This window comes from Gorilla gorilla, chromosome 5 (genome assembly GCF_029281585.2).
Source record: "Gorilla gorilla gorilla isolate KB3781 chromosome 5, NHGRI_mGorGor1-v2.1_pri, whole genome shotgun sequence".
NCBI classification, from domain to species: Eukaryota; Metazoa; Chordata; class Mammalia; order Primates; family Hominidae; genus Gorilla; species Gorilla gorilla.
This window is the reverse complement of record NC_073229.2, coordinates 112,868,909-112,895,357: the sequence shown is the minus strand read 5'-3', so window position 1 is coordinate 112,895,357 and position 26,449 is coordinate 112,868,909. Positions and strand designations below refer to the sequence as shown.

Here is a 26,449-nt window from a genome sequence, read left to right as displayed (position 1 = left end):
TAGATGGCACAGGCTAAAGTGATTCTGATTGGCTAATTTAAAAAGAGTGACAGGGTGAGTGGTTTGGCGGGAAAAATGGTTATGACAGAGCAGGTAGTGGGAATGAGTCAGGGTGGAGCAGGTAATCGGAATGAGTTAGGGTGGAGCAGGTAATCGAAAAAGGTTGCTTTACGAGGAAGTTGAGTTTAAAAGTAGAAGGCGAGGAATTGAACATACTGACATATTGATTCTTTGAAAAGAAATTTAGAACTCATGCCTAACAATTCTCAAAAGAGCAGGAACTCTATTATGAACTGCACGTGTGAGGGATCTAGGTCATGTGCTCCTTATGATCTGAGGTGGAAGAGTTTCATCCCGAAACCATCTCCCCCTTCCCCTGTCTGTGGAAAAATTTTCTTCCATGAAACCAGTGCCTGGTGCCAAAAAGGTTGGGGATCACTGTCCTAGATGGTATAACCTACCACACACCTAGGCTATATGGCATAGCCGATTGCTCCTAGGCTACAAATGTGTACAGCATGTTACTATACTAAATATTGTAGGCAATTGTAACACAATTGTATTTACATATTATAACATATCTAAACAAGAAATCGTACAGTAAAAAATAAGGTACAAAAGATTTTTTAAAATGGTACACCTCTATCAGGCACCTAATAGAACTTGCAGGACTGGAAGTTGCTCTGGGTAAGTCAGTGAGTGGTGAGTGAGTGTGAAGGCCTATGACATTACTGCATACTCCTGTAGATTTTATAAACACTGCACACTTCGGCTACACTAAATTTATTTAAAAGTTTTCTTTAACAATAAATTAACCTTAGCTCACTGTAACTTTTTTACTTTACAAACTTTTAGGATTTTTTTTTTTAAACCTTTTGACTCTTTTGTAAAAAGAGTTAGGTTAAAACCCAAACACGGCCCAGCGCGGTGGCTCACGCCTGTAATCTTATCACTTTGGGAGGCTGAGGCAGGCGGATCACCTGAGGCCAGGAGCTTGAGACCAGCCTGGCCAACATGGTGAAATCCCGTCTCTACTAAAAATACAAAAATTAGCCGGGCATGGTGGGGCGTGCTTGTAATCCCAGCTACTGGGGAGGCTGAGGCAGGAGAATCGCTTGAACCTGGGAGGTGGAGGTTGCAATGAGCCCACATTGCACCACTGCACTCCAGCCTGGGTGACAGAGCGAGACTCTGCCTCAAAAGACAAAAAACAAAACCCAAACACATTGTAGAACTGTATAAAAATATTTTCTTTCTTGATATCCTTATTCTATAAGCTATTTTCAAAATTTTTAATTTTTAATGCTTTTTAATTTTTCAGTTTTACTTTTTTGTTAAAAACTAAGATGTTGCAGGTAGTGACTATCTGGGGCTGGTGACACAGGTGGTAAAGGAATTTATCAAGACAACTGTAGGTAAAGAAAGGTAGATTTATTAGAGAAAGTATGAAAATAATGTTGCAAAGTAGCAATGGGCAGCACAGCAGAGAAGGGGCTGTCTGCAAAGAGGCAGGGGCTGTAGAGAAGTTTTATAGGGTTGTACTGAGGGGGCTGCATGGGTCATTGAGTTCTCAGGTTGTTTGTGATTAGCCATCTGTCAGAAGAATTGTTCGTTGTTCTTTCCTACCTGGGGCTCCTTCCTCATTGTTGCTTACTTATCAGAACTCCACATAAGACAGAAACACACACATTAGCTTAGGCTATATAGGGTCAGGATAATCAGTTTCACTGTTTGTCACCTCCACATCATGTTTGGTTTGGAGGTCTTCAGGGCCAGTAACATACGTGGAACTGAAATCTATAACAATGCCATGTTCTGGAATACCTCCTGAAGGACCTGCCTGAGTTAATCTCTAAGTTAACTTTTTGTTATTGCTGTTAAATAAGTAGAAGGAATACATTCTAAAATAACAATAAAAATACACTATTGTAAATACAAAAGCTAGTAACATTTTCATTACTATCAAGTGTTAGGTACTGTACATAATTATATATGCTGTACTTGTATACAACTGGCAGCCCAGTAGGTTTGTTTATACCAGCATTACCACAAACATGTGAATAATGCATTGCACTATGATGTTATGATGTCACTAGACGATAGGAATTTTTCAGCTTCATTATAATCTTATGGGACCACCTTTGATAACCACATATCGTTGTTCCAAACATTGTTACGAGGCTCATGACTATAGTTACTTTTCTTCTCCCACTTTCTTATATGTGAGGGGATTTTTCTTGGATCTTTCATGTGAAAACCTTGTCAAAAGCCTGGAAATAAAACCCATCAAAGTATTAAGGTTGCCCTAAGACTAGGTCACCGGCAACTTTTTACTACCAAGTAATCCATACTCACTTCCAGTAATTTGTCAAAATTATCATGTAAGTGTTCTTACCATTTATTATGACTCCAGCAGCTTTTGTTCAAGATACGCTGATCTGTGCTGTTCTTGGCTGTGATTCTTTCTCTTCTCCTGTGTGTTTAGATTTTAGGGTGACAGTGTGCCCTGTGATCTGAATTCTCTGATGAGTCTTAGAAAAGTCATGTATTTTTGGTTTATCTTTTTTTCTTGTTTTAGAGTGGGAACGATGACTTGCACACTCTATTACATGTTGTAGCTGAAAACCAAAGTCTGTGTTCTTAAAATTTGTATATATTTGTTCTGTATTTCCTAACGATCACCTCTTTAATTGCTTAATGAAAAAATACAAGTGACTAGATGGTAGATCTGAGTTTTACAATAACTTGAATTTACTCTAAACATTTTGCTAATAACATTGGCCTATTTAAACGCAGTCTTAGAATTTTTTTTCCTTGGTATAATCTAGTATGATAGATACTAGGTGATGGAATTCTTGTGAATCCATTTTAAGTATATAATTTAATAAATATTTTTGAGGCATGTGTATGCCAACCTTTGTGCTAGGTGCTTAGGATACAAGGTGGCTTAGACATAGCCAATGTCTTAGTTGTTCCTAAGTCTAATAGAGAGAAAACAAGATTTAAAAAGGTAGCATTGTAGAAATGATAATGATAGAAAACTCCACTTTAGTGTGGAGAAGGAAGCATTAGAGAATATTTACATGAGAGCTGAATTTTGAAGGATAAATAGGAATTTATCAGACAGACTTGGTAGGAAGGTATTTCCAGGCAGACTAGAATATTTAAAGGCAATGGAGACTTGAAACAACATGGAGTAATTTGAAGATTGTAGGTGGCTTGTTATTTTTGGACCTTAGACTGTAAGGAAGGTTGTTATAATGAGATATAAACAGTAGGTAGAGGCCAGATCATTCTGAAGAGTTTAGCCATTATCTTTTAGATTTGGGGGTTTCAGTGAAAGATTTGGGCAGGTAAGGAAAGCAATCAGATTTGTGTACAGTCAAGCTAAGGACATTGTAGAGTGTGGGCTGAAAGCATGATAAAGCAAAGGACAGAGAAGGGATGATGAGAACTTGGAAAAAATGTTACTGTATATAAAAAAAGAGAGGATGAATTTGGAAGACCAAAAACAAACAAAAAATTAGATTTAGTGATTAGCTGTGGGGGCAAGGAGGAACCCCAGCTTCCTTCTTTAGAGAGGCTGGGATCATCAACCAAAATGTAATAAATATTATAAGAGTAGATTACTAATTTGATTTTTGACAGGGATGTATCAGTACAATTGCCCACCAAGTGGTGGAATGTATTAATCTGGAATTGAGAGTGTAGTTTGGATTTAAGGTAGAAATTTGGAAGTGATCAATTCATATGTGTTAAAACCATACCAGTGAATTAAATTGCTTAGGATAAATATAAAAATTAGGTACCTTTCTAGATAAAACTCTGGGTAACACCTATATTTAAGGGGTGTTAGGAGAAGAGCAGCCAATAAAATGCATATATTGAATGGAAACTTCCAAAGAGGGAAAGTGGTTCAGAAGAGAATGTGTCTTGGGACCACAAGAGAGGAAAGAAGTAGAGAAGTAATTTTTTAAAATACCATCCAAAGTTTGAACTAACATAAAAAACATGGTTTGACGTCATTATTTGTGTGATGATTTCCTTAACATTTGCAATTTTTTATCCAACAGGTTTTACCACTCCAGAAGCTTTTCTCAGCTAGAACGTGCCTTAACCCTTAATGAATGTTAAATACTCATCATATAATCAGATTTACCTTTTTTTCCTTATAAATAGTACTTTTGTATTTGCATAAGTGGTAGACCAGATTCCTAATCTGTTCGATAGTACTTTTCTTTAAAAGTGATCAGAAAAATTTTTTTTGAAATTATAATTTCATTAATGACATAGCAAATACCATATTCACAACCTGGGCAATTAACATCTCTGGAGCTTTAGGGATCAAATTTAATGAAACAGTAATAAGTACTAGGTAATTAAGGATGATTGGGAGGGTAAGTTTTTTGTCGTTCTTTCTAATTAAGTCCAGGGTTTGGATGAGAACACTAGACTCAGGAGAATGTTCCCAGAGAGGTGGTATAACTTGTATGAAAAATTAGAGTCTGACATGTGTATTGTGGTGTGTGTTTAGGTGAGGGTAAAGGGATTGTGGCTAGAAAATGATAAAAGGCTGAAGACTATAGAAATTTGTTATCATTGTAAAGTTTAGGTAGGGCAGAAAAAATATGTGAAGGTCTTGAAATCTGAAAAGTATAGATTTAATAATAATTTTATCTCATAGGAACTGTAACATATTGATAATGCCCGAAGTCTTTAATAGGTAGTGGAAAAGTTTAACTTTTTTACTTAGGATATTCTATCTAATTAATGGCACCATTAAATATTACTAGCATGCACCATTGGAGAATGAATGCTCTGTAAATGAATTCTGACTATAACCAATGCAATGGAAACATGTTAGACTAGGAGTTGAGCTCAACCAAGGTTTTAGTTCTCCTCTAAACCACTAGCCACAGAGTAGGGATGTCTTTTTATTCTTTACTGTGCACCAAATGCCAGCCTGGAGATGCTCAACACTTCTTGGACGATGAAATGAGTAGATGTACTGACAGATGAATCATTAAACACGAATGGCTTTTTGTTTCTTCATATGTAAAGTAAGAAAGATGACAAGGAATTCTGTTAGGTCATCTTTGAATTTCTTACCTATTTTTATGATAATATGTACTTTGGTACAAGTACCCTGAGAACTTCAAATTAAATTCTTTTGAAAGAAATAAAACATTTTGTTAAATACACGTCTTTTAAATGCAAATTGAAAACCAAGTGTCCTTGTATTTCAGAGGCTTTTTAATATAGATAAAATTTAAATTGAGTTCTTTAGCCAAGCTGAATAAATGTACAAGGTAAAAATGCAATCTCTTCATAAGTGTCACAGAGTAAACACTGGAAGTTGCAATAATATATATGTAAAGTATTTGTTTTTATTACAAATGTAAAGGATTAGAGGTAGTTTAACATTTGGAATGCAAGTATTAAAGTGCTGTAATCAAGTTGGAAGAAGCAGTATAAATCTGAAATTTTCTCAGTAACCAGTTGAATACATTTAGACTAGAGAATGAATCATTTATTTCAGTTCAAAGTTGCAGTGTCTGAGTTGAACCACAGAAGGAATAAAAAAGTCCACATTTGTTTAAGAATAGCAGATAACTGAATTCCAAGTGATAGCCTGTGATTTTCGAGGCAGTCAGAAAAGTTTCACGGAAGCTAAGTGAAGGGAAAGCCAAATGTCAAATGTGGCATTCCTTCATTAAGTAAGCATTTATTGATACCTTGCAGTATTCTAGGCAGAGGGATTGAGGAAGGCTAACCATGATGACCTCTCTAAGGCTATTGAATTTGCCAGTAATACACTTGCACTAAGTGGTCCTAGTGGACCTAAATCTCAAGTCTGCTATTTTCTTAATGCCCATTTTCTTATCCAAATAACTTGTACATTAGGCTTGAAACTGCTTTACTTAGATGTTTATTTTTTGTAACTCTAAATATGTATCATTGCTTTTAACCATTTTTATACTATGAAAAGGGATAGCCTTCTGTTGCAATGAGATTTGTGAACGTATATTTTAAAAGAAATATATCAACTAAACATCTGGTTTTGGATACTCTGTATCCTCTCTTCCACTAATTTTTAAAGGTTTTCCTCATATAATCTACTTCTTCACTGTGGTTCATTTATTTTTTTTCCCAATTGGAAGATAGCAAAAGAGTTCGCAGCATACATTTCTATGTGACTTTAAGCATATACAGAAATGTTGCAACTTTAGTCTGATTAGGAATAATAATAAAATAATATAAATACAAATAAGAAATAAAATAGAAGATAAGGGGCTCCAAACCTCTTTAAAGTATTTTTCTTTTGTTATACCCATTTTTTTCTTATATGAACTGATTTTTATGATATAGTCTTGTCATTAGGGCAAATCATAGGCTTGAATTAAAAGATCAGTAGACACCACTTTATTTTTTTTAATTTTTGTCAGCCCCCATCTATTAACATATCTTTCCTTCCATTTCTCCAGCCTAGTGCCTTGTAACAATAGGAGCTCTATAAACAGTACTTTTTTTTCCTTTCTTTTTTTTTTTTTGAGAGACAGTCTCACTCTGTTGCCTAGGCCGGAGTGCAGTGACACAGTCTTGGCTCACTATAACCTCCACCTTCTGGGTTCAAGTGATTCTCGTGCCTCAGCCTCCTAAGTAGCTAGGATTACAGGCGTGTGCCACTACGCCCGGCTGATTTTTGTGTTTTTAATAGAGATGAGGTTTCCCCATGTTGGCTAGGCTGGTCTCGAACTCCTGGCCTCAAGTAATCCGCCTGCCTCCCAAAGTGCTAAGATTACAGGCATGAGTCACCACACCTAGCTATAAACAGTACTTAAATGGCGAGTTAGCACTTTCTTGTGAATTTCTGTAATACACTCTATTCTTGCCCTACTTTGCCTCCTGGCCAGATTAATTCAGTAGCAGCTACTATTGAAGAGAATTAACCTAGGAGTGAAGTTGAATGGTCTCCTCTTGGTCTTCACTGATAGCTTGGTGGGTGGCTCCCCCACTCAGCCTTCTCTGTTTCTACCCCAGCAGAAGATTGGGACTTCTTTTTACAGCCTGCAGAGGATGGACATCTAGCTTCACCACTTGGTCTTTGCTGGCAGGGTTGGGGGTGGGCTGCTGTTTTTTTCTGTGGTGGTTAGCTAGAGTGGAGTGGTTATTGTCGAAAAGCTTCTGTCTTGCTAGGCTGCCCCCAAGAGAGGGCATGCTTTTCTTGGGGCTTTTCTTTTCTGGGTCTCCTCCCATTGGCGTTTTTGCGTTGTTGGTGTCTCCAGTACCCAGTCTGAAATACATGAGACAAAAAGAAAACCCAAAGTATTGATCATCATTTTGTTCCTTGGATCCTGAGCTCCCTTGTCAGACTGCCACCTTCTCTCCATCTTCTGAAAACAGTTTTGCAGGAACATATAATTTAATTTACAAAAGTTATATTATGCATAACCTAAGAAGAGTTGACACTGTAGTTGCTCACTAATTACTTGTTGAATTGAAATCAAAAATAGGTGCGTATTTCTTGAGATGTTTGTATCCATCTGAGATCTTTGTGATTTGAGAAAGGAAGAGGTGAGTAAAATAAACACCTAAAGCAGTTCTACCAAATTAATTTTCAAATCAACAATTTCTACACCTTTAGTAAACAATTTATAATTTAGAGGAGGAAAGATAAAAAGTATTATATTGAACAATAACTTCAGTCTTTTAGGATTGTTACATGAAATTCATTTTGGATGATCATTTATCTTTTAATTCTTCTAGTGCTGTAGATTAAATGAGCCTGGTGTTGTATTACTACACTATAGCTCCTTTGTGGAGCCAGTGGAGGCTTTCTATTCTTAACCATAAGTTCTCACTTATTTTGAGGCTGTCCCACACCCTGAAAGATAAAGTTTCAAATGAGTCAGGTGATCTTTTCACAAGTGGAATTAGAGTGCTCAGTTTACATTTTTTTTAAATTATACTTTAAGTTTTAGGGTACATGTGCACAACATGCAGGTTAGTTACATATGTATACATGTGCCAAGTTGGTGTGCTGCACCCAGTAACTCCTCATTTAACATTAGGTATATCTCCTAATGCTATCCCTCCCCGCTCCCCCCACCCCACAACAGGCCTCGGTGTGTGATGTTCCCCTTCCTGTGTCCATGTGTTCTCGTTGTTCAGTTCCCATCTATGAGTGAGAACATGCAGTGTTTGGTTTTTTGTCCTTGTGATAGTTTGCCGAGAATGATGGTTTCCAGCTTCATCCATGTCCCTACAAAGGACATGAACTCATCATTTCTTATGGCTGCATAGTATTCCATGGTGTATATGTGCCACATTTTCTTAATCCAGTCTATCATTGTTGGACTTTTGGGTTGGTTCCAAGTCTTTGCTATTGTAAATAGTGCCGCAATAAACATAGGTGTGCATGTGTCTTTATAGCAGCATGATTTATAATCCTTTGGGTATATATCCAGTAATGGGATGGCTGGGTCAAATGGTATTTCCAGTTCTAGATCCCTGAAGAATCACCACACTGACTTCCACAATGGTTGAACTAGTTTACAGTCCCACCAACAGTGTCAAAGTGTTCCTATTTCTCCACATCCTCTCCAGCACCTGTTGTTTCCTGACTTTTTAATGATTGCCATTCTAACTGGTGTGAGATAGTATCTCATTGTGGTTTTGATTTGCATTTCTCTGATGGCCAGTGATGATGAGCATTTTTTCATGTGTCTTTTGGCTGCATAAATGTCTTCTTTTGAGAAGTGTCTGTTCATATCCTTTGCCCACTTTTTGATGGGGTTGTTTGTTTTTTTCTTGTAAATTTATTGGAGTTCATTGTAGATTCTGTATATTAGCCCTTTGTCAGATGAATAGGTTGCGAAAATTTTCTCCCGTTCTGTAGGTTGCCTGTTCACTCTGATGGTAGTTTCTTTTGCCGTGCAGAAGCACTTTAGTTTAATTAGATCCCATTTGTCAATTTTGGCTTTTGTTGCCATTGCTTTTTGTGTTTTAGACATGAAGTCCTTGCCCATGCCTATGTCCTGAATGGTAATGCCTAGGTTTTCTTCTAGGGTTTTTATGGTTTCAGGTCTAACATGTAAGTCTTTAATCCATCTTGAATTAATTTTTGTATAAGGTGTAAGGAAGGGATCCAGTTTCAGCTTTCTACATATGGCTAGCCAGTTTTCCCAGCACCATTTATTAAATAGGGAATCCTTTCCCCATTTCTTGTTTTTGTCGGGTTTGTGAAAGATCAGATGGTTGTAGATATGCGGCATTATTTCTGAGGGCTCTGTTCTGTTCCATTGGTCTATTTCTCTGTTTTGGTACCAGTACTATGCTGTTTTGGTTACTGTAGCCTTGTAGCATGGTTTGAAGTCAAGTAGTGTGATGCCTCCAGCTTTGTTCTTTTGGCTTAGAATTGACTTGGCAATGTGGGCTCTTTTGGTTCCATATGAACTTTAAAGTAGTTTTTTCCAATTCTGTGAAGAAAGTCATTGGTAGCTTGATGGGGATGGCATTGAATCTATAAATTACCTTGGGCAGTATGGCCATTTTCACGATATTGATTCTTCCTACCCATGAGCATGGAATGTTCTTCCATTTGTTTGTATCCTCTTTTATTTCATTGAGCAGTGGTTTGTAGTTGTTCTTGAAGAGGTCCTTCACATCCCTTGTAAGTTGGATTCCTAGGTATTTTATTCTCTTTGAAGCAATTGTGAATGGGATTTCACTCATGATTTGGCTCTCTGTTTGTCTGTTATTGGTGTATAAGAATGCTTGTGATTTTTGCACATTGATTTTGTATCCTGAGACTTTGCTGAAGTTGCTTATCAGCTTAAGGAGATTTTGTGCTGAGACAATGGGGTTTTCTAGATATACAATCATGTCATCTGCAAACAGGGACAATTTGACTTCTTCTTTTCCTAATTGAATACCCTTTATTTCCTTCTCCTGGCTAATTGCCCTGGCCAGAACTTCCAACACTATGTTGAATAGGAGTGGAGAGAGAGGGCATCCCTGTCTTGTGCCAGTTTTCAAAGGGAATGCTTCCAGTTTTTTCCCATTCAGTATGATATTGGCTGTGGGTTTGTCATAGATAGCTCTTATTGTTTTGAGATACGTCATTTCACAAATGCAATTGGAGTGTTCAGTTTACATTTTTAAAAGTACTTTTAAAAAGTACTTTTACTTTCAGCTTGAGTCACTCTTCCCAGGCTTTATCCAGGTGGCTTAGGTTAGCTAGGGCTGTGTCCCGTGATGTACAGTCCCTTTACACAATGTTGGAGATAAAACTTGACCTCATGTCTTGCTTCATATTCCCACAGCCTCTCAGAGTCCTGTGGACAATGACTAGGGAGACAAACCATGCAAGCAACATATTTTTTAAAAGGTCAGTTTCAATAATGACTTAATTTTAAGTTATAATTTCATGGAACACTTTCATCACTTTCTTTTTCACAGTATTTTACCCAGTTATTAATTAATCTAAGTAGTGTATCTTCGGGAGGTAAGACAGTTATTTCCATTTTACAGATGAGGAAATCAAGAAAAGTCATTTAGTTTATGACTTATCCAAGAGCATTCAGTGCATTGAGATTGGAAGTGGCACAACAGACCAAGACTGGAACTCTAAATGTTTTCTTTAACCACCATCCTGTGCTTAGCCCAATAGACCATGCCCGTAACCAAATTAAATTTATATATCTTTCACAATGAGAGCAAGGGGGATAAAAAGATTATCCAATTAGAATTTTGTTATAGACATGGTCTGTAAATATCTAATTTTTCAGTCTGATGCATCAAGAATGTTAAATCATTATCATATCTCCTGTTTCATATGTAGCATAATAAAAAGCCCATAATACAAGACAATAATTTAAAAAAAAATATTTTCTTGTTAAGAAATATGGCAGTTATTTGAAAATAAACAATTCCATTTAATTTTTTTACAATGTAAAGAAAAATGTGATATGTATATAACAAACATAAATATAGTACATATACTTGTCATTAGATATATTCTATATCTGCACTTTATATATACATACACAATATAAGACACTGAAAATTTGGGATAGGTTTATAAACTATCGATGCTACCATGTGAAAGAATACTGTTGTGTGAAAGAATACTGTTGTGTGAAATAATTGGAATTTGGGAACAGGCTTATTTAATTTTCATTTCATCTTTGCCTTCCCCCTTAGTTTAAATGCATTTAAATATTTATCTAAATACAGTGTCAGATTGGGCTGCTATAATAAGAATACCATAGACTGGGTAACTTAAACAACAGATATCTACTTTTCATAGTTTTAGAGGATGGGAAGTTCAAAATTAGGGTGCCAGCATGATCAGGTTCTGGTGAGGCCCTCCTCCTGGTTTCCATATGGCAGCCTTCTTGTTGTATCCTCACATGGCAGAGAGAAAGGAAGCAAGTGTTATTGAGTCTCATATAAAGGCATTAATCCCATCATGAGGATTCTACTCTCATGACTTAATTGCATCACAAAGGCCCCACCACCTCATACCATCTCTTTGAGGGTTAGGGTTTGAACACATGACTTGGGGGAACACAAACATGCAGCCCATAACATATAGATATAGTTTCTTTTTAGAGTAGTTTGTTATATGTTGGGGAAAAGTTACCACTCAAAATTAAGGGCCTGAATTCTAGATTCATCTCTTATTCTGCTAAATATGTTGATTATGGAAGCACATTTGCAGGATTGTCTTTGAGAGTTAGCATCCTGATGTAGCAATTCATTTGTATTGTAACATCATGGAGATTTCTTTTGTGCTTTTTCTTTTTCACACTTTCTCCTATTCCTGAGATTCTCTTTTTGCACTCTATTAAAATTCAAGTCAACATCAGATAAAGCTGGGTCATAATGTATTGCTTTTTCAGTCAGCGGCTTCTGTTTTTCACATTGAGTATTTTCTTTAAAATGACTCAGTTTGAGGTGATACTAAAGAAGTTTAAAATTAGAGACCATAGGTCAGTTATCTAAGATTAGCAATGCCTATAATAAAACTAAAGTATTATCAGGCACACCAGCTTGTGCTTACAGTCCTAGCATTTTGGGAGGCCAAGGTGGGAGGATCACATGAGGACAGGAATTTGAGGCCAGCCTGGTGGGCAACATGGTGAGACCCTATCTCTACAAAAAATAACCAGAAAATTAGCTGGACATGATGTTATGTTCCTGTAGTCCTAGCTACTTGGAAGGCTGAGGTGGGAGGATCGCTGGAGTCCAGGAATTCAAAGCTGCAGTGAGCTATGATCACACCACTGCATTCCAGTCTGGATGACAGAGTGGGACTCTATTTTTAAAAAACAACACAACCTATTTATTATGCCTTTTATTTCCCAAGTCCAAATTAATTCTTCCTATGTTTGAAGTCCCATAGTATTTGATTATTAGCATTTATTTTATTTTGCCTTATATGAGCTGTTTACTTGATCCTCACAGTGTGTAATAAAGTGTTTTACACTTTGCCTATTCTCAAGTACATGTTTTAGATTAAATTTATCCCCCTAAAGGAAAGATCAACATGTGACCCCTTTCTGGTATCTGGTCCTTTGGTGTGGATATGTTGATTTTGTTTTTATTCCAGCTTGCTTCTCTTTAGACTATCAAATTATAGATTCATTTTTAGTTTTACTTTCTATTAATAGTGTACTTCACCTAGTTAGATTGTTTTCCCAGTAGTCTTTTAATTTCTCATGGTAAAAATAGATTATCATTTCTCAATTACTTCTAAATTCCATTCTAATAAATGCCATTTGGATATCCAGTCCAACTATAACAGTGCCTACCACACAATAGGTGCTCAAAAAATGAGTAAATGGGTGAATGAGTGAACTAACAAATGCTCCTTACTGCCTGTCCATTTAATAGTTTATCCGTGTAGGTATTTATCAGTATGGTTGCTATGTTCATGTATTTGCAGTTGCTAAAAATTCTTAAACTCCTTAGCGGTAAAGGCTGACTCTCTGCAAGTGGGCGTGAACATGCTACCTCAAACCTATTAATTTAAGATGTAGCAAGTTAATATTATCCAAAGTACATTGATAGTCTAAGACCCACTAAGCAGAATTGCATGGAATTGTTATATAGATTAAATGAGGTATAATGTGTGTTTGTAAAGGGAGTCTATATATCTGTAAAGTACTACACCAAGGTTAGTTTGGTTAAGAACACTTTTATTAATATGGAACTAATAATGTTATATAATATTACTGAACAGTAACTACATTTCTTAGAATATGCAGTGTACGTTTGAGCAAATAGACTGGATTGTATAAATTGTCAAGATTGGAACTAAGCTCTTCAGGAGTATCTAATTCTTGGTAAGGTGTCTTCAGGTGTTCCTAAATAATTGGAAGATGTAATTATGAGAAAAGTTATAAATGAATAATAACTAAGTATGTACTGTTGACAGATCATTATTGAAAAGCAAATTTCTAGATGTCAGCACTACAATTTAAAAGTGAAGCTTTTTATTTTGAATGAAATATTAGTAGTTTGGGTTTATTTGTACAGAACATTCAAAGACTGGATGTTGAAAGATTAAACTTGTCTCTAGAGATAATTTAAGAACAAGACTAGATTTTCTGTTCATTTGAAATTAGAAATGAAGGAAACAAATAAAATGGTTTATAGTTGAAAACATATTGTGAATTGGAAAGGATTTCCAGTTCCACTCAAGAAAACATTTAAGTCCATTAGTAATGTCTGGCCTTTTAATTTTAAGCCAAGAACAATTTACTAAGGATAGTCTAACTTTAAAAAAAATCACTGTGAAATATGTTTCTTGGTTTACAATTTTGAGTGTTTGGAAAGCTATATAATTTTTTTCTTACCTCGTACAAAAAGAGAGCATTTGTCATTTTTCTATAAAATTTTATTTTCACTGATGTCATTTTGTTATGCTCCTTACATTTGTACAATAGGATAGTACAAAGTACTGTGGTCTTATTATTCAATGGAAATGTGGCCTTTCAGGGATCATTTGCTTTCTAGAACTCTATTTACCAGTAGTTATGAACAGGTTGTGCTTCACTGTTAGGTTGATGTGGTTGCAAGGCAGCATTTTAAAAAGAGAAGAGTTTTAAATATCATGCTTGGAAAAGATCTGAAGGACAATTAAAATCTAATGTCTAATAAATAACCATTTTAATGCAGATATCATTTTTAAATTGTTATATTTCGTTCCCTTTCTTTAGTATAATAAGTCCATTAGTCATGATTTCTTTTAAGAACTACTTAGGATTGTAGGCAGATAAAGGCAATTGTCTTAACTGCTAGACAACATACAGTATATTTAAATACATATGTATGATAAAACCTTACACTTTTAGATCAGACCCTTTTGGAAGTCCAAATGTGGTGTGCACACTGGTTGAGTAGAAATTCACTTTTTTTTGTTTGTTTGTTTGAGAGACAGGGACTTGGTATGTTGCCCAGGGATCCTCCAGCCTCAGCTTCTGGAGTAGCTGGGACTATAGGTGCACTCTACTGCACCCAGCTCCAAAGTTCACCTCTGTATTGACTTTGTGGAACAACTTGCTTAACAAATCAATAATTATACATACATTTCAAAAAATATGTTTAGCCTTGCTAAGAGAAAAACAAAATCTTTCAAAGAATCATTAAGCAATTTCAATTGCATTTGTTTATATACAAACAATACACTACTTACAGTTTCTAGCATAACTTCTTTGTATATGCTCATTTCTGTAACAGTACAAGGCTGAATGAGGGAAACATATAATAGAGAAATGGCAAGCTGACTGAAAGATAGAGTTAAAATAGTTTCTTAATTCTGTTTGTACTTTCCAATATGGTAGCCACTAATGATGTGTAGCTGTTGAGCTCTTGAAATGTGACTAGACTGCAGTGAGATGTGCTGTAAGCATAAAATAACACACTACATTTTGAAGATTTGATGCAAAAAGAAAGAATGTAAAATATCTCACTGATAACTGATATGTATTGCTATGTTGAAATAATGTTTTAGAACATACAGTTAAATACAATGTATTATTAAAATTCATCTTTTTTAATATGACTACTACAAAATTTAAAATTATATATGCGCTTGCATTTCTAGATAGCACTATTAAACAGCACTGATCTGTATGATCTTAAACATTACAATACAATTATATATTGGATAACTGCAGCTTTAGCTTGCGTTCTAAAAGGAGTTCAGATGTTGTACCTGTTTTGGCCTCATTTTCCTTCTTTATATTCTCTCTCTCAGCCTCGGTCCAGTTTGAGAGCTGTTAGTGTTCCAGCATAAGATATAAGATTCTCTTCTTAATCCTCCTTTTTTTTTTTTTTTTCTGAAGACTGAGTCTCACTCTGTCACCCAGGCTGGAATGCAGTGGCGCAATCTTGGCTCACTGCAACCTCCTCCTTCCGGGTTCAAGCGGTTCTCCTGCCTCAGCCTTCTCAGTAGCTGGGATTACAGGCGCATGCCAGCATGCCTGGCTACTTTTTGTATTTTTAGAGACAGGGTTTCACCATGTTGGTCAGACTGGTCTCGAACTCCTGACCTCATGATCCCTCCGCCTCGGCCTCCCAAAGTGCTGGGATTACAGGTGTGAGCCACTGCACCTGGCCAATCCTCATAATATTTTAAGATGATTTCATCTTCCTTCCTCTAGAGGTCACAGACATTGGAAAGTCATTCCCTAAGTGAATATGAATAATACTATGTTTCGAAGAAGTGAAATGTGTGGTCTAGCTACCTTTCAGAGTCTCCTTTTCTCTCAGAGGAAGGCTTTTGCCTGCATGGTTGTATTGTCACAATCTGTGACTTATAGTTCAGATTCAAAAACCCCTTTTCTTACTGGAAAACGTATACAACAACAGGGAAAATAAAAAAATAAAAAAAATAGCATAAATGCCATTTTTAGAAGGCAGAAAAAAGTCTGCAAACCCCAAAGTGCTACTTAAAGTGATTGAAACCCAGCAGAGCCATGGGTGAAACAGCACTGCCGGGCAGGGAGCTGAGAGGCCAGCGTGGTGACAGATTTCAGAAAGCACCAGCACTAAGGGACTACCTAAAGGCCTGGCATCAGCCCTAAAGACCAAAGGCTGGAGCTGGAGCTACCATGGTCAAAGCTGAGATCTGGCATTAGGCAATAGCCACTTAGTCAGGGGAAGGAGGAGAGAGAAACAGAAGGTGTGGGAAAGTATCTAGTAGGATCAGACTTCAGCCAGCAAACAGAAATACATTTTCTGAAGTTCAGGGGTCATCTTGGAGAGTAGGGCTGTTACTCTTGGGACAATGGTCAGTGAGCTAACTAGGCAACCCCGGGGAGCTAAGCTGGCTGCAGAAGCCCTCCTGGACCTAGTGATGCAAAAAACTAATTTGAAAAAGATAGTTTCACACTGTGGCATGGAAAAGAGAGCCCTTGAAGATTGGAAAAGGCTGCCTTTATCCCTCCTTTCCGCAGCCCTTCCCTCTCTGGAACCTCCTACCTGGTCCAGGAAAATCTAATCTTTTCAGCCAACTTTGTAACCATAAGTTACAAAGTGTATTCATATGGCATCAATTCAAGCATACTCTTGAAACAGAAGAAAAACACATGAGAAAGAAGCATACTGGCAGATGAATTCTTCTCTGGTCCACTCCTCAAAACTGAGTGCATTAGTGCTTCTGCCTGTCTACTTAGATCTTGATTTTTTTGGTTTCTTTTATTAAAACATAATATTTTGAAGAGTAGAATCTGTTGTTCCAGCACAAAATGTAGTATCTACATCCTAGAAGGCCTTTTGTACTTTAGAGATCGTGTGAATGCTTTGGGTAGTAGCATTTATCATGATTGGAAGAGGATTGCCATCAGTCTCTCTAGATTAGGAAAAAGTGGTCTCAGAATGGTGGATTTTTTACAGTTTGCCTTTTTTTTTTTTTTTTTTAATGTTAGGGAAGCTATGAAGTGTACTTATTATTGCCAAATTCACCTACTCAAGGCTACTTTATGCATAGTGTGTGGCATTCACCCATGAGTTTCAGGCAGGGAAACAGGCACTGACATTAAGGATCCCAGACAGTTTGCTACTTTGAAGCATTAAATGGGTAGTTACCTGTTCAATTTTTTCTGCCTTTTTACTTAGGAGACTTTTCATATGTTGAAAGCACAAAGAACCAAGTGTAATAGTGTTCACATCTTTTCCAGATAGCATGTTCCTTTCAGGTGAAGGCTCAAGACCTGTATACTCCCTCCCCCGCCCCACCCCTCCACCCCCAAAAGAATAAAAACATACTCCAAATTGCATGTGATTTTAGGTGGTTTGAAGATCCTTTAAAGCTTCTCCATGGGCCCTGAGTTAATAGCTCCCATTTTAGAGTATACTTTTTTTTTTCTTCACACAGTGGAATCTTTTGGACTTCTTGTTTCTAGAGGGTCAGAAAGGCAGGCTCTGGATTTCTGATGTCATCTTTTCAGTTAGTTGTTATATTTAAAATTGGATTTACAATTTACTCATCTTATTGACTGATACAATAAAATGTAAATGATTATTAGTGTTTTGCTTATAAATTGCTTGTCTAATTTTTGCCTACTATCTAAAACATTTGCCAAAATTTCTCAAATAATCAATGCTAAGCTTAATTCATCACTGCTAAGTTTAATTCATCATCTTCTTCCTCTTTAAAGGAATTGACTTCTCTTTGTGTAGTCATATTAACAACAGGTATTTTAATGTCTTCGTCGTTTGATGAAGGATTGGCAGACCTAAATATATACCAGTTTGGTATTATTTAGTTTTAAAGTAATGATTCGTGTGATAGGTTCTTGCTGGTTTTTAAAGTGTGTATCTAAAACCATTTATGAGTGAATTTTTATATAGGTAATTTAATTCCAAAAACTATGTCAAGCTAAGTTAAAGAAGTTATAAAACATTTATTTGTGTCTTTTAGACATAGAAAGTTGTTTCACTTTATTTTAAGCTTCCTTGATATTTGCTTAAGTTACATTTTTACCTTGTGAAATAGTTGGAAACAAGCATGCCATTTTCAGGTATTATAGTAGAATTCTGTTTGAAAAAGTACTAGTCGAAAGAGTTTTTTTCTAACTTTCAGATTGCTGCTTGGAACCCTTTAAATTACAGAATCATATTAATGTGCCTATGTTACCTGATATCTGACAAGGAATCTATTAGTGCTGTTCCTTATAGTGCCAGTTCTTTGTATCCCTAAGTTATTTATATAAAATAGATAAATTTACAGTGTCTTTTTTCTTCCCACTAGTCATGTGTTTTATCTAATAGTAAAGATTATACCTTGAAAAATAAAATACAGAGGCACCTCTATTTTCTTGTAAAATTTATCTGATCTCAGAGACAACACCTTGCTTTACCTCATTTTACCACCAAATACAGAGTTATTTCTTTTCTACCAAAAAAAAGCACTTCAATGCATTGATGACATACTTATCTCATTGATGCATATTCATTCTAAGATTTGTCTCATGATGCTTGCTTGCTGCTGCTGATTTGCTCATCTTAATTTTTTCTTAAAGTCATGAGAACAATTTTTGTGTTTTTGGACTCAAGGAATATTGGCAGATTCAGTCTTTGCTTGGCTTCTTAACTGAAGTCTCTTTATTGTTGGGATCTCTTATGGTATTCTACTCATTTCTCTTTCCTTCTCTACTCTCCATTCTTCCTACTGCCTTCCAAATAATTCACATATAATCACATTAGACTCCTGACACAGAAGTGTTAGTCTTAGAGAGGCTCTTTTACATATCAATGCCATTTTGAGTATCACCTGCTAGAAAGTGAAAGGAGGCTCTGAGTTTTTGAGTTCCATAATAATAACAACCAAACTTCAGAAAATGAAGTGGAAAATTTCAGTTTGATCACAGCAATAAATTCACTTTATCTGTGCTGACCATAGTCAGAACATTTGCAAAGTGATGTTTCTTGACTCTTATACCACAGATGACTTCAGATGTGTTAGTACCAGGTAAGGATGTAATACCACAGAATTTAAAAATTTTGCATGAATACCTCTGGTTTCTTTTTCTTAAACTAAATTAAGGAAGAATTTTAGGAAGCTGTTAAGCTTCTTCATTACATATTTCTATTTATGCTTCATCTGTCATCTCATTTATAGGAATCCTTCCTTAAATTTCCCTAAGACCAGGTAATCTTTATCTTGTTCAGATCATATCAGAACTTTAGCTGTCAGTTTTGGTTTTGCATACCAAAATATTTTAGGGAAAAGTAATCTACATATAAGTTTGCTTCATATTCTTTCACTAAAAAATCTGTATTACATTTCTCAAGTATGTTTTAGACTGACATTATACCACTGGTTAGTTTTTCTACAAGGAGATATGTGTCATTTTTTGTTTGTGTTGCTTTTTCTTATTTATCAAGCAACCATTGATCACCTGCCATGTGTCACGCACTATGCTTAGAGGCTTGGGATTATGATATAAAATGTCTTATGATGACACTTGACAGCTTTTGATAAGAGACTCTTAAAATATGAAACTTTTATCAGTGGTTTCAATGTTGAGTCATAGTGCATCTAAAGGAATTCCATAAAACCAGCATTTTAGTGTTAGGGTTGAGAAGTCTTTAGTAATGAGAAGACTACTTTACTACATGGTTCATGTGAGCCTGTAATCAAATTTACCAGTTTTTTTTTTTAGGTTTCTTCAAACTTGCTTCCCTTTAAGATGATGAGCTCCCATGAGTTGGGGGAGCTCTACCTGGTCCAGAGTCTGACATATCCTATAAGTAATATATAATATGATTGATTAATGGATGACTCAAAGTCTTTGAAGAGGGTGAAGATGGGAAAGAGCCAAGATGAATAGAAGTTTGGCCTAGTTTTCCTCCCCTGTTGTTGCCTTTCTCTTTTTTTCTCTATTTCCCTTTTTGAGAAGCAGACCATGTTGAATGAAGATACCCTCTGAAGAAGTTGGATAGAGCTTTTCAGGCCCAAACTGATTTTATCACTTAGATTTGATTATGTTCTGGGAGATTATACTTAACCAAACTTCTTAATTATTATTTTTTAATGAATTTGGGGAGTATCCATGATTTATTAAGTGGAAAAAAATTAAGATGCTAAATGAAACATTTCATATCTTCCCATTAGGTTAACACACACTTAGATAAAAGTTTCATGTCTCTTTGATCATAAAGGAGAGTGAAATGATTCACTCCTGTCTTGATCATATTGAATATCATAGGAAGGAAAAAGAGAAGATTATTAATAGTTGCATGACATACCTTTTATTGTTTGGCTAGTTATGGGCAGGTGTTACTCTGGTAATTAAACAAAATCAATAAAATACATAAAATTTAAACAAATCACAGCAACAAAACAAAGGATTGATTTTTTTTTTTTTTTTCCTGAGACGGAGTCTCGCTCTGTCACCCAGGGTAAAGTGCAGTGGCACTATCTCGGCTCACTGCAAGCTCCACCTCCGGGGTTCATGCCATTCTCCTGCCTCAGCCTCCCGAGTAGCTGGGATTACAGGCGCCCGCTACCACGCCTGGCTAATTTTTTTGTATTTTTAGTAGAGTCGGAGTTTCACCACGTTAGCCAGCATGGTCTTGATCTCCTGACCTCGTGATCCGCCCGCCTAAGCCTCCCAAAGTGCTGGGATTACAGGCGTGAGCCACCGCACCCGGCCTGAAGTCTCTCTTTTAATATAAGCAGTCACATTGGCCTCTATGCAAGTTTGCCTATGTACAACACAATATTAGATATATTAGAAAGAGGCCAAAGCTTGCCAAGCTTAAGGTGGGTCCTGGTATATCCTTCCTCGAAACAAGGTACCTAATAATCTACATTAGCTAAACTGAGAGATACTACATTAGTGATTCTTTCCAGATAAAGTGGTTCATCAGCTTCCCCTGGAAAGAATTGTGGCATTACTCAAGCTTGTTTACTTATTTACTTATTTATATTTTATTTTTCAAACTTTTATTTTAGATTCAGGATATACATGTGTAGGTTTATTACCTGGGTGTATTGTATGATGCTGAGGTTTGAGATATGGATGATCCCATCACCCAGGTACTGAGCATAGTACCCAACAGTTTTGCCTCCCTTCCTCCTTCCTTTAGTAGTCCCCGTTGTCTGTTGTTGCCATCTTTATGTCTATGAGTACCCAGTATTTAGCTCTCACTTAGGAGAACCTGCGTTTTCTGTCCCTGCGTTAATTCTCATAGGACAGTGGCCTCCAGCTGTATCCATATTGCTACAAAGGACATGATTTTGTCCGTTTTTATGGCTGTGTAGTATTCCATGGTGTATGTGTACCACATGTTCTTTATCTAGTCCACCATTGATGGACACCTAGGTTGATTCCATGTCTTTGCTATTGTGAATAGTGTCACAGTGAACATGCAAGTATGTGTGTCTTTTTGGTAGAATGATTTGTTTTCTTTGGATACATCCCCAGTAGTGGGATTGCTGGATCAAATGGTAGTTCTGTTTTACGTTCTTTGAGAAATTGCGAAACTGCTTCCTACGGTGGCTGAGCTACTTTACATTCCTCCCAAGTGTAAAAGCATTTCCTTTTCTCCATAGACTTGCCAGTATCTGTTGTTTTTTGACTTTTTAAATAATAGTTGTTCTGACTGGTGTGAGATGGTATTTCATTGTGGTTTTGATTTGCATTTCCCTGATGATTAGTGATGTGGAGCATTTTTTCATATGTTTGTTGGCTGTTTATGTGTCGAATTTTGAGAGATCTCTACTCATATCTTTTGCCTATTTCTTAATGGGATTATTTGGTTTTTGCTTGTTCAGTTGTTTAAGTTACTGATAGATTCCGGATATTAGACCTTTGTTGGATGCATAGTTTGCAATATATTCTTCTATTCTGTAGGTCGTTTACTCTGTTGATAATTTCTTTTGCTTTGCAGAAGCTCTTTAATTAGGTCCCACTTGTCAATTTTTGTTTTTGTTGCAATTGCTTTTGAGGACTTAATCATAAATTCTTTCCCAAGGCCAGTATCTAGAATTGTGTTTCCTAGGTTTTCTTCTAGGATTCTTATAGTTTGAGGTCTTACATTTAAGTCTTTAATTCATCTCGAGTTAATTTTTGTTTATGGTAAAAGATAGGGGTCTAGTTTCATTCTTCTGCATATGGCTAGCCAGCTATCCCAGGACAATATATTGAATAGGGAGTCCTTTCCTCATTGCTTATTTTTGTCAACTTTGTCAAAGATTAGATGGCTGTAGGTGTGCAGCTTTATTTGAGTTTTCTATTCTGTTTCACCAGTTTATGTGTCTGTTTTTGTACCAGTATCATGTGGTTTGGCTACTGTAGCCTTGTAGTATAGTTTGAAGTTGGATAATGTGAAGCCTTCATCTTTGTTCTTTTGCCTAGGATTGCTTTAGCTATTCAGGTTCTTTTTTGGTTCCATATGAAGTTTAGAATAGTTTTTTTCTAATTCTGTGAAAAATGATGGTAGTTTGATAGAAATAGCATTGAATCTGTAGATTATTTTGGGCAGTATGGCCATTTTAATGATATTGATTCTTTCAACCTGTGAGCATGGAATGTTTTCTATTTGTTTGTGTCATCTGTGATTTCTTTTAGTCATGTTTTATAGATCTCCTTGTAAAGACCTGTCACCTCCTTAGTTAGATGTATTCATAGGTTTTTTTGTGTGTGTTTTTTGTGGCTATCTTAAAGAGATTTTGTTCTTGATTTGGCTCTCATCTCGAGCATTGTTGGTGTATAGAAATGCTACTGATTTTAATACCTTGATTTGTATCCTGAAACTTTACTGAAGCCCAAACTTATTAAAACAGTGTCTCTACAGCATGAGAATTAGAAACAAAGAGCCAGAGAAAGTGAAGTTTGATTACCAGTTGTACTTACAATCTGTGTGCCTTTAGGTAAATTGGTCATTTCCATTAGCTTCCATATCTATTAAATGAATATAATCATGGGACCTAACTCATGGCATTCTTTAAAAAGATTAAGTGACAATTCCTAAATTCATAATACTAAAAGAATATTCAAATTAAATTAATAGCAGAGAGAAAAGCAATGTAATATAAAATTATGCTTAACACAGAGCCTTGCATGTTGAAATTCTCAATAAATAATTTTTTGTTGTTGCATTTGTAATTATCAGTACTAATTTACAGAAACATATGCTTACTAATATACGCTATATATGTAAATTATACACACGCATATGTAGGACAAAGTACACACATACACATACATGCTCAGGGCTGCCATTTAGACCATCTTATTTGTAATCTAACTACTCAGGAAACTTAATTAGTTATCAGAAGTTGGCTTTGTGAAAATGTGATCAAAGAAAAAGAGTTAGATGATCCTGGAGGATATTTCATCCAGGCTTTAGTAGAGCTTGGAAAATTAGGCCTTCCACATTACTACATACCTTTCCAGCATTCATGTTACTCATCTTTGCTAATTATATCAGTGAGTCTCTGCCTTCCCCTCTATCCATCTACCTTCTTCTTCTTCTTCTTTCTTCTTTCTTCTTCTTCTTCTTTCTTCTTCTTCTTCCACTTCTTCCTCTTCTTCCATACGTAACATTCATACATACATTCTTCTTTCATGCATATACCATATGAACTCTGACAGATTTATATTTTTGAACTCTTGTTTGTCATTAACCGTGAACTTCAATATTTCATGCAAGGCAATTAATTTTTTCTTCCCTTTTTAATATCATGTATTTTCCAAATATGTATACCATGGTTTTTTAATGCATGCAACTAATTTAAACATCAAGTAAGCATGTATATTATTTCATTTAATCTTCAAAACATCTTTGTGAAATAAGTCATATCTATTCATCCAACAAAAGTACTGAGGCTAAAGAGGAGTTAAATGAGTTGCCTGAAGTTACATAGTTAATAAGCACCACAGTTAGGAATCCTGTCTACTCCATGATTTCAGGCCCACCTTTCCACAGGTTCACCACAACCTGAACAGAAAGATCCTAGAAATCCCCATTTATGAATCATCTCTCTTAGGATGGATTACTTCTATAAATATGTTCATTTTGTAGTGGTTTTTACTTGACTCAACTTCATAATAACCTTTCCTGACCTTGTAACTGCCCCCCCCCCCTTATTAACTGTCATAATGGAAGAAAATAAGAGATTACAGATCCTTGAGAAAAGAAAGAAAAAAGAATGTCGCAGGTGGGACGGTATCTAATAATTGGAGGACAGCTTTAGCAAGGAGGAGATGAGGAAGGAAAACTGAGAATATATGTCTAGAAATAACAGGTGAATTAAGGGTGGAAAAACCTGGAGATCAAGATTGGATGTTCTCCATTCAATTAGAAATGAAAGTTTGGGGAGTAAAGAAAGGGATGAATATGAGAGATAAGGACACTTGGAGGAAGGAGGCAGTCTGTAACAATTTCTGTGGGAATCTCAGCATTGAATCAAGCAGAGAAGTGTGTTTGAAGTTGTTGATAACCTTGTGCTTTAGGAATAGATTTTTCTGGCCATTTTTTTATTGTGATAAGATCCATGAACCATGAAATTTACCATTTTAACCACCTTTTTTCTGTCATGACAGCCTACTATTCAGCATTCAAACCATTTTCAAATGTACAAATCAGTGGCATTAAGTGCATTATTAATTTCCTGCCACTATTTTCACTTTCCATTTCCAGAACTTTCTCACCATCCCAAACAGAAACTCTGTAGCCATTAAACAGTAACTCCTCATTCCTCTCTCTTCTTCACGCCTGGTAACCACTATTCTATTTTCTGAATTTGTGAGTTTGCATATTCTGTATACCTCATATGATTCAAATCATACAATATTTGTCTTTTTGTGTCTGACTTATGTCACTTAGCATAATGTTTTCAAGTTTTATCCATATTATAACATGTCAGAATGTCATTCCTTTTAAGGCTGAATAATGTTCCATTGTAGGTGCATACCACATTAAAAAAATCCATTGTGTTTTTTTGTTTGTTTGTTGAGACAGGGCCTTGCTCTGTTGCCCAGACCCGAGTACAGTGGCACTATCATGGCTCACTGCAGCCTCAGCCTCCTAGGCTCAAGTGATCCTTTTACTGGGACTACAGGCGTGTGCCACCATGCCTGGGTAATTTTTTATTTTTTGTAGAGACGAGGTCTCGCTGTGTTATCAGGCTGAACTTAAACTCCTGGCCTCAAGCAATCTTCTTAATTCAGCCTCCAAAAATGTTAGGATTACAGGCATGAGCCACCGTGAAAAATTTATTATTGATGGGCATATGGGTTGTTTCTACCTTTTGGCTATTGTGAATAATGCTACAGTGAACATTGGTGTACAAAATAATCAATTTTAAAACTACAGTAAAAATCTTTTATGAAATTGCTGTTTTAATTATTGTTTCATACTATTTAAGTCATTCGGAAAGTCTGATAAATTTGTGTGAGGAAAAGAGAGTATTATATGACTACTTTTCACATTTTTGCTGAGCATATTCTAAGGTTGTGATGACCATAAACTGCTTCAGAAGTTCATCATCTAATAGAATGGAAAAATACTATTATTATTAGATCTCTGTCTCACTTTTTGGGAATAATCTAATTAGTTTCACCACGAGGGTAAGTGAGTCTTTAAGTCACTTATAAAGAGTGATCCTAGTCAGCTATGTAATTGTTTATACTCATGATTTTAAGACATTTTAGAGTTATGCGTACTACATAACATTGCCAGCACTGTGCACTGAGAGTTACTTTATTAATGGACATCTCATGCTTTCTCCTGTTATCAGCTCAGCACATGAGATTCTAGAACTTTGCCTTGAATGCTTAGAATATAACTTAGTCTTGCTATGGAGGTTGAACTCCCTCATACTTTATGTTAACTTTTAACTTTTAGTTGAACAATGCATATATCTAGGATAAGTGTAGTTATTTATAAACAAAAAACTTAAGACTGACAATATAGCCTTCTAGTTAATTGCTTTTAAATTTGAAGTTATTAAAATAGTTTTAGTATATATTATTAGTATAAATGTGTTTAGAGCTGATATCAAAAGAAAAGATAAAATAAATTGTAATAGCTGAAATTATTTTACATGAGATACTCAGCTAAGTAAAAAGTTCGTTCAAGGCCTTTTACAAATGATAGCTAGCCAGTAGTTACTCTGTTTGAACACAAGAATATAATGACTCAGTTAAGGTAAGTACTGTCTGTTTAACTCAGTAGGCTGATTCATATTTATACAGTCATGAAAATGATAAGGAATTAATTACTTAAAAATCAAGATAGCTAGCAATTTTTCATTTCTAATAATGATAAAATAATTCAATACCTGCCAAAATTCATATATATTTCATATATATATATATTTTTTTTTTTTTTCCAAGACAGGGTCTCACTCTGTCACCCAGGCTGGAGTGCAGTGGTGCAGTCTCGGCTTACTGCAACCTCTGCCCCCTGGGCTCAAGTTATC

General features: G+C 35.8%; 1 protein-coding gene and 1 non-coding gene across 3 annotated transcripts in view; both read left to right on the top strand.

Moving 5' to 3' along the window:
* The window catches only part of RNGTT (RNA guanylyltransferase and 5'-phosphatase), a 350,620-nt gene that overhangs the window by 236,052 nt on the left and 88,119 nt on the right, over positions 1 to 26,449 (top strand). The window lies entirely within an intron of this gene.
* On the top strand, positions 10,192 to 10,380 carry LOC115935130 (small nucleolar RNA SNORA73 family). Its single transcript, XR_004070832.2, has one exon. It is a non-coding gene; the product is annotated as a small nucleolar RNA SNORA73 family (small nucleolar RNA).